Here is an 8258-nt window from a genome sequence, read left to right as displayed (position 1 = left end):
GAGGTGGTTCAAGCACCTACATTGAACACCTTCAAGAGCAAATTGGATGCTTATCTTGCTGGGATCCTATGACCCCAGCTGACTTCCTGCCCTTTGGGCGGGGGGCTGGACTCGATGATCTTCCGAGGTCCCTTCCAGCCCTAACATCTATGAAATCTATTAAACCAGTATTGAACCCTCCTATCCCAAACTCTACCCAAGCTCTGCTGTGCCTGATGATCAGTCCTATAGGTCTAACATCATTCAGTTTAATAAACTTATCTTGGGCTAAATTGTCCTGCATTCAACACAATTTCTTATCACATCTTCCATTGTTCCCCCAAATGCTCCTTGCTTTATTTCAAATGAGTTTTAGTAAGGGATTCTGACTTTGTCAAGTCTATTTTGTTTTATCATAATTCCTTCTTTCTTCTGGGCTTCTTTCCAAGCATCTCCAGTTGAAATTGGCTCCAATATTTTAATTAAAAGAACCTTTGTTTGGCCCATAAATTCAAACATTTTGAAGTCTCTTCACCCTGTTTGAGGCATAGATCCAAACATGAACTACTAGATCTTAGTATAGCCATATTCTTCCCTTCCCCCAAATTGCCAACAAGTGACAGAGCTGTTGCCAGAAGGCCCACTGGCCAAGAGTGACCATAGTGCAGCTCCTTGTGGAATTGTTATGTCCAAAGTGATTGCATTCACATTGTTGTAGGGAAAGATAGCACAAAACCAGCAATAATCAACGGATCTTGGATTCCTCAGTTAGGCCCACTGAACTCATGAGCATAAATGCAAGGTTTTGTGCAAATAAAAATGGTAATAGCAAACTATTTTGTATGTTGATTGGGTCAAATTTCTTGTAAACATTGGCCTGGAGATCACTAGAGGGTAGAAATTTAGGTTAAATAAGTGTACTAATCACCCCTCTTCTATAATGTTGTTAAGTTCAGTGTTTAGTGAATAATTTTACTTAATAATTTTACTAGTACATAGTAGAAGGCATGTCCAGCCAAATTAATTTCTTTCTACACTAGGAAAATGGGTATTTTGGATAAGGGAATAACAGTAGATGTGATTACCTGGACTCTAGTAAGGTTTTTGACAAAACCCTACATCACATCTGAAGCAAATTAAGGAAATATGGTCTAGATATATGTGGATACACAACTGGTTGGAAAACCATATTTAAAGAGGATATCAATGGCTCACTGTCAACCTGGCAGGATGTATGAAATGGGATTCTTCAGAGGTCTGTCCTGTGTCTGGTACTATTCAATATTTTAATTAATAACTTGGATGATGGGATAAAGAACAAGCTTTAAAGAAAAAAACTTAGTAAAGTACACCCAAAACTTGTATCCACTAATTGGGAAGGGGTCCCCAAGAAAAAATTATGGACTGCTGTTGTTCCTGGTTCTTGAATGAGGCATCCCAAGCCCTTGAGTAGGGGTCAGTCACAGCCTGGCTTATAACAATATAGACATCACACCTAGCAATCAATCCTCAATACTTGCATGCTGAGCAAATCTTAATGTGAAATTATAACTCAGCATGTCATAAGAATTATCTTGCCATCCAGTATTGAGCCTATCAGTCACTGGCCAGTCTGAAGGTCCATAGGTGGTAACTGAATTCTACATAATTGTATCTTTATAACTTCAGCATTATCATGTGGAATGACTTTGGGATCACAGACCATGTGATGCTGTAATCCTGAAATATGTCTTTACCACTGTAATTTCATAATTGTACAAATACAAATGTTTTTATGCTCCATTAATATAACTAGGACATTTTTTACTTAGAAAACAAAACCTTTGCTCAGCCTCTTTTAACTCTGGGGATATTTTATTATGCATAAGATCAGAGAGAGTTCTTTTTTCATGTGATGCACCATTTTTTTCAAACTCTTAAAATAATCTGTATAGGAAAACTACTAGTCTGCCTTCAACCCCCATTCCAGCAATATTCACCTCAATTTTCAGAATAGCTTCAAATCCAACTACATTTGCAACCTGCCTCTTGGTCAAATTGGATGACCTGTGAATTCTTTGCCTTCTGATTCATTAAGTTGAGCATGATACAACTGGGGAAAAAAACACATCATTTCCCTCTTTGGCTGTGTCCAGATGAGCACAGCTGTGTGGTATGTGGCGCTGCAGACACGACTGTGATACCACATACTGTATGTTCCATTGTTCTCTGCACTGCAAGGGAGCAGTGTGGAGGGGTTTTCTGACCCCTGGATATTCAGGGGTCAAAAACACCCATGGAGAAAAAAGGTGGAGCAGCACACATGGTGGCAGAGTGCATCACCTGAAGCTGGAGCCTGGCTGGCTGGAGCCACACTCTGCTGCCAGCCAGGCTGTGTGTGGCAGGATTGCTGCAGCCCCCAGGACCTCAGGTAAGGCTGTTGGAGCCAGCCTAGTGCTGGCCCCAGCCTCCCCTACCCCACCCAAGGTAACCTGCCATGTGCCAGCACGCCTGTGGCATGGGTGTTCCCCGGGGACAACTAGCTGTGGTGCAAGGTCCCTGGGGAAGTTGCTAGATGTCCCCAGGGAACCAAACATCCACAAACATTTAGATGCAGCTTTTTTGTTTTATCCTCAGTGCATCCAGTTTTCCCCTTAACTCAGGTTTCAAATTGGAGTTTCAAATATGTCTAATGATTCTGAGCTCTTTAATCTTTAGGTTCCAATCTGAGCCACCTTACAGTAGTCTGTTGTAAGAGAGGAAAGGTACAACTTTTTGTAAAAACAGGCCACCTTTAAGGTGACTTATAATGGGCACCCAACAACTGAGATGCCCAAGATCAGCCTTCAACAGTTTAGCCTTTCAACAAGGTACAGTCCATCTCCTCAACACAGCTATGGAACTGGAAATCATTATTGATCTTAGATGTCTACATTAGGTGTTTCAGGGCTTGGAGTACAACATTATATAAGGTATTATACGAATGCAATGTGGTGCCAGATCTTAATGCCATGAAGCAAAATTACGACACACTACAACTCTTATTATTCCATATCCCACGTGCTTACAAGTTCCTTTGCAGGACTCAGATTGTCTCCATCAGTGCTGAAATGTGGATACTTTATAAAACGTGACTATAAAGAGAATATCTCAGCTGCTGCTTTTGATTGGCTGCTATGTCATTATTTACCATTCCTAATCTAGTTCTCTTGTTGAGACCATTCTATTTCTTCCACTTTCAAATTACATACAGAATGTTCTCTAATTCAATTATACATGTACATCTCTCTTACGGATTGCAGAAGGGCACGTAGGATCAAATCTATTGTGTCTGACCCAAGAGTACGTTGTTACCATTGTCAGAACAAGGATTAGAATGCAGGAATGTTTGGTGCAGTATTGTGGGCAAATACTACTATATTGATTTTGATTCTAAATGGCTGAACATAGATAAGTTTACCAGATCATACTACCAGCCAGGTGTCATGAAATATCAGAGGAAGAGATGCTCTTTGTCTGATGTTTATGATTTTGTGATAATTATATTATGATAATAATTCTAGGAAAGTAATTAGGTAAAATTGTTGGAATTTAACAGCAGTAGAAAATTATTTACTTTATTGTATGAAGGTCCCTGGATAGAATAAGTACACATGTTTAAATGCAATGTTTACAATAAGTGAGCACAGACAAGCACATAATGTTTACCTTAATCCTTTTTTCTTTACATTTAATCACTTTGACTTTGGTGGTGGTAAGTGCAATAATGAATGATTGTAGGTTTTTTTAAAGACTTAAAGACCTTACCTGTCGGGGGTTTTGCCTTTCTTTTTAACTGGGGCACGGGCTGCTTCCTTGGATCTCTAGTGCATAATTTAACAACCCTCACAACAGGAGGACACTGAGAGCCCTCATTCCTCCTGCCATACCTGTAGCAGGTAAGGGTGATTCTGGTGCCTCTGAAAAATATTCCCTGTAGTTGTGTGACAGGGTTGATTGTGTAGTTTTAAAAATAGGGTAAACAAGGAATCATCTGAGATGGTTTGGCTAGGGATAAGACTGCCTTGAGCAAGGGCTGGTTTAGATGACCGCAAAAAGTCCTTCCAGCCCTACTTTTCTATGATTCAATAATTCTACCATCGTCAAGAAAGATGGTAGGAATACATAGTCTTTTACAAGCCATGTGATCTATCTGTGGATTTACAATACTGGTTTAAGTACTTTGGATCATATGCTGGAGCTGCTTGCATCTGAAAAAAAAAACTCTTAGTACATGAGGCATCAAGGGAGCTGATCTAAAAATAAACTTTTTCATTGTAATAATAAAGCTGTTTTAGCCCTTAAGATAGTATTTATGAAGGCTAAAATGTTTCAAACAAGAACAATGGGCACTTGTACACGTGATGAAACTGGATCTTTAAATGGTTTAATTGACCTTTTTTACTGGTTTTATGGTGTCATAGTTTGCACCTGAGGTGGTGTATTACTTTGGAATTACATCATGCTGTATACATGTGGCAGCATATTTCAATTTAAATGACTTGGTTACTAGGGCTGTGCGAAGCTTCAGTCCCTGATTTGATTTGGCAGAGATTCGGCCTGATTCAGATTCGGCCCAATTCAGTGATCAAATCTCTGAATCCAAATCAAATCAGATGACCCTTTAATCTCTCTGAATCGAATCAGAACCCTCTGAATCGATTTGGAGAGATTCGGACAAATTCGGCGATTCAGACATAGACATAGCTTTAAATGTTTTTTCTACATACCTTGAGGTAGTAGGTGGCTTGTGAATGCTGTGATGCTGGGGCACATGGAGTATCCCACAGAAGTCGGGGGGACTTCTCAGTGCACTCAGCAGCAGACCAGGAAGTGGACCAGAAGCACTTCCGGTCCACTTCTGGGCTCGCTGCCGAGCACATTGGGGGGCGGGGACATCCCCCCCTCCCCCACCCTCCTATGGGACACTCCAGCATCACAGCATTCATAAGCCTCACTAGTACCTCGAGGTATGTAGAAAAAACATTTAAATCTGTGTCTATGTCTGAATCACTGATTCTCTGAATCAGCATCGAATCTTCAGATTTCAGAAGTGGGCCCTACTTGATTTGGATTTGGCTGAATCGAATCAGGAACAGTGATCCGAGTCAACAAATCAAATCACTGCCCCCAATTCAGGCCAAACCCAAATCAAATAGGGCCCACTTTACACACCCCTATTGGTTATGTAGAAAAGTAAAATCCATCTGATGTATTTCAGTTTGCTACATAAATTGCAGCGATACATCCGGAGAAGGGGTCGGGGGGCGGTGCACAGGGTGCTGGAAGTCCAGGTGTGCTCAGGGAAGCTTGGGCTTGGCAATTAAAAATTCATCAATTAAAAACTCACAAATTAAAAACCCACCTTTACCATTTAGGGAGATCTAAACCCCTGTCACATGTACAAATGGCTAATATTCCCATATAGCCTCAGACAATGAAGAGCAAATTTGGGGCCCAATCTGAAATCCCTTATACTCTTAATAAGTGAATAGTAGTGTAGGACCATGATAGGAATCATAGGATAGTAGGGCTGGAATGGACCACATGAGGTCATCTAGTCCAGCCACTCAAGGCAAGAACATCCCTGACTAAGCCATCCTAGTCAAGTGTCTGTCTAACCTGCTTAGTCCTGCCCCCTACAGACACAGAGTAATATATAAGTATTTTAAATATATAATGAATTGAAGAATGTTTTTGAGAGGACCAAGCCAATATTACTATGATAAATGAAAATAATAGAGTTGGCCAAGGGTTAATACAGCTATTCTACTTCTATCTATATGGAAGTATATACAGAAAAGGAGGTAGACAAATTGGAGAGAGTCCTGTGGAGGGTAAAAAAAATAGGGGGCAGGGGCACATGCCTTATGAGGAAAGGCTGAGGGATCTGGGCTTATTTACTCTGGAGAAGAAAAGAGTGAGAGGGCAGCCTTCAACTACCTTGTAAGGTGGCTCCAGAGAGGATGGAGCTAGACTCTTCTCAGTGGTGGCAGATAACAGAAGAAGGAACACTGATTTCAAGTCGCAGCAAAGCAAGTTTAGGTTAGATATTAAGAAGAATTTTCTCACTAAGAGGATAGTAAACACTGGAACAGGTTACCCAGAGAGGTGGTGGAATCTCCATCCTTAGAGGTTTTTAAGACCTGGCTAGACAAAGCCTTGGCTGGGACAATCTACTTGGGGATGGTTCTGCTTTGAGCAGGAGGTTGGACTAGATAACCTCCTAAGGTCTCTTCCAACCCTAATTTTCTGTGATTCTGATTCCATGATAATATCATTCTACAGGAAAATTGTCATTGTACACAAAATAGCATCAGGAATGTCAACCAACTGAAAAGGTCGTTGAGAAGGACTGTATTTGAGAATAGATGGATGTCAATTTTGATTCACTCCCTTCCCACCAAATCTTCTATTCACTTGTGAAATTTTGCTTAATTGGGAAAAGGTCTTATTTTCTCTGAGTGGAAATATCACACTCAAAATGTTCACATTTAAAGAGTGCCACCTGGAGGGTTCCAAGGGGAGATCAACAGTGGAATAAGCAGGAAAAAGTCTCTAAACTTAAAAATAGAGACATTTCTGTGTGCCATATAATGGCAACAAAACAAGTAAATAAAATGTATTATTGCATTATATAAAAAGTGAAGGTTTGAATAACTGTTATTAGAGTTGATGCCCACCCCATTAAGTCATTTTTGTTTAGGAAAGATACCAATCATGACCATGCACTGTAGTTAGTGAACATAACAGAATACAAATAAAAAGTTACCTGTAGTCTTCAAAATAACTTTAAAACAATATGCTCTTATTTATGGGCTGTGACAAATGTCTATGAAAATTTACCAACTAGAGTTTGTTCACCTGCTTTGTAGATAATAACTTAGAAGAATAGTTAGGGAACCCCTAATGAAGAGGTTCCCTAATAACCACCCTCTAATACAGGGGTCAGCAACCCCCTGCTAGCTGCTGCCAGCCACAGAGCCCAGGCTGCTCCCAGCAGGTAGCTGGGAGGCTGCAAGCCCTGCTGCAAGCAGACCAGGCTCCGTGGGCCAGCTGCAGCCAGGAGGCTGCAAACAGCTGCTCTGGGCTCTGGCATGTTGGCATTCTGGCACCTTTCAAGGTGGACATTGTGGGGTTTTTGGCACTCTGGCCAAAAAACATTGCCTACCCCTGCTCTCATACAAAGGATTAGAGTGTCTGTACTACTGGCAAATGGTGACATTTCCAAAGAGTTGGCTAGGTCAGTCCAAATGAGTTTTGATACAACTTGTAGAGCACACCATACCATCATGTATCCAATACTTGTTACACAAAATCTATTTTAAGGATGCTTTAGGAAGGGCTTCAACAGCTACTATTGCAACTGCTTTTTGCATCTCATAACCTACAAGACCAGTGTCTTACAGCCAGTGATTCAGATGCTCAAAGATATTTAAGCCCCTGTCATTAAAACCAATGAGAGTTAGGTACTTAAATCCCTTTCAGGATCTGGGCCCATCAGTCCAACTTCACAAGGCTCAGTGGGAATTTTGAAAACTTCTGGAAATAACCTAAATGTCAGGCAATATGTTTGTCTAAAAGGCAGGGGCTGGAAGCACTGCAGTTTGAATGAGAGAGCCAGCCCTGATCCTAAAAGGGAATTGCACACTTATCTTCCTTTCCAGATACCTAAGTCCACAGTTTGGGTCCCACAAAACAACAAGCACTTTGCCTGACCCTATAGGCACCCAGGTTTCTGCAGTGATCACGTGAAGAACTGCCTCAGCATTGACACTAACTCATGGTTAATGAACCACTTGTAGCCCTCATCATCATTGTTAATAATTCCTCAATTTGAGAATGATCTCTACCATGTCTCACTGATGAGTCTGGAGGAGACTTAAGAGTCCAATACTTGAGCCACAGATCCATCCACAGAAGTTGCAGGTCTTTTTGCAGGGGAGAGTAGGCTGTAGGCTGGGATTCCTGTCTTTGTTCTTCCTCTATTCTCTCTTCTCTGCTGTGAGGGCTAGACACTTTACCTCAGAATAAACTGCTGTTTCATTGAGGTTGCAATACCATTGAAGTCAGGTAGCAGCCTGCTCTTCCCAACTCTTGATATCAACATCCATTTTCTTGAAGATGCCTTCAGTGGGTGCACCCATACATGCAAGCACGTGCACTTGCAGCAGCTCAAATAGAAGTGGTGCAAATTTGAGCTGGGGTTTTTTGCCTCAGTGCACGTGCTCAGACATTCAGTTTGTTTGTGGAGCAAATTG

This window comes from Gavialis gangeticus, unplaced genomic scaffold (assembly GCF_001723915.1).
Source record: "Gavialis gangeticus isolate Ggan-Ray unplaced genomic scaffold, GavGan_comp1, whole genome shotgun sequence".
NCBI lineage: Eukaryota > Metazoa > Chordata > Crocodylia > Gavialidae > Gavialis > Gavialis gangeticus.
Note: the sequence above shows the minus strand (reverse complement) of the source record.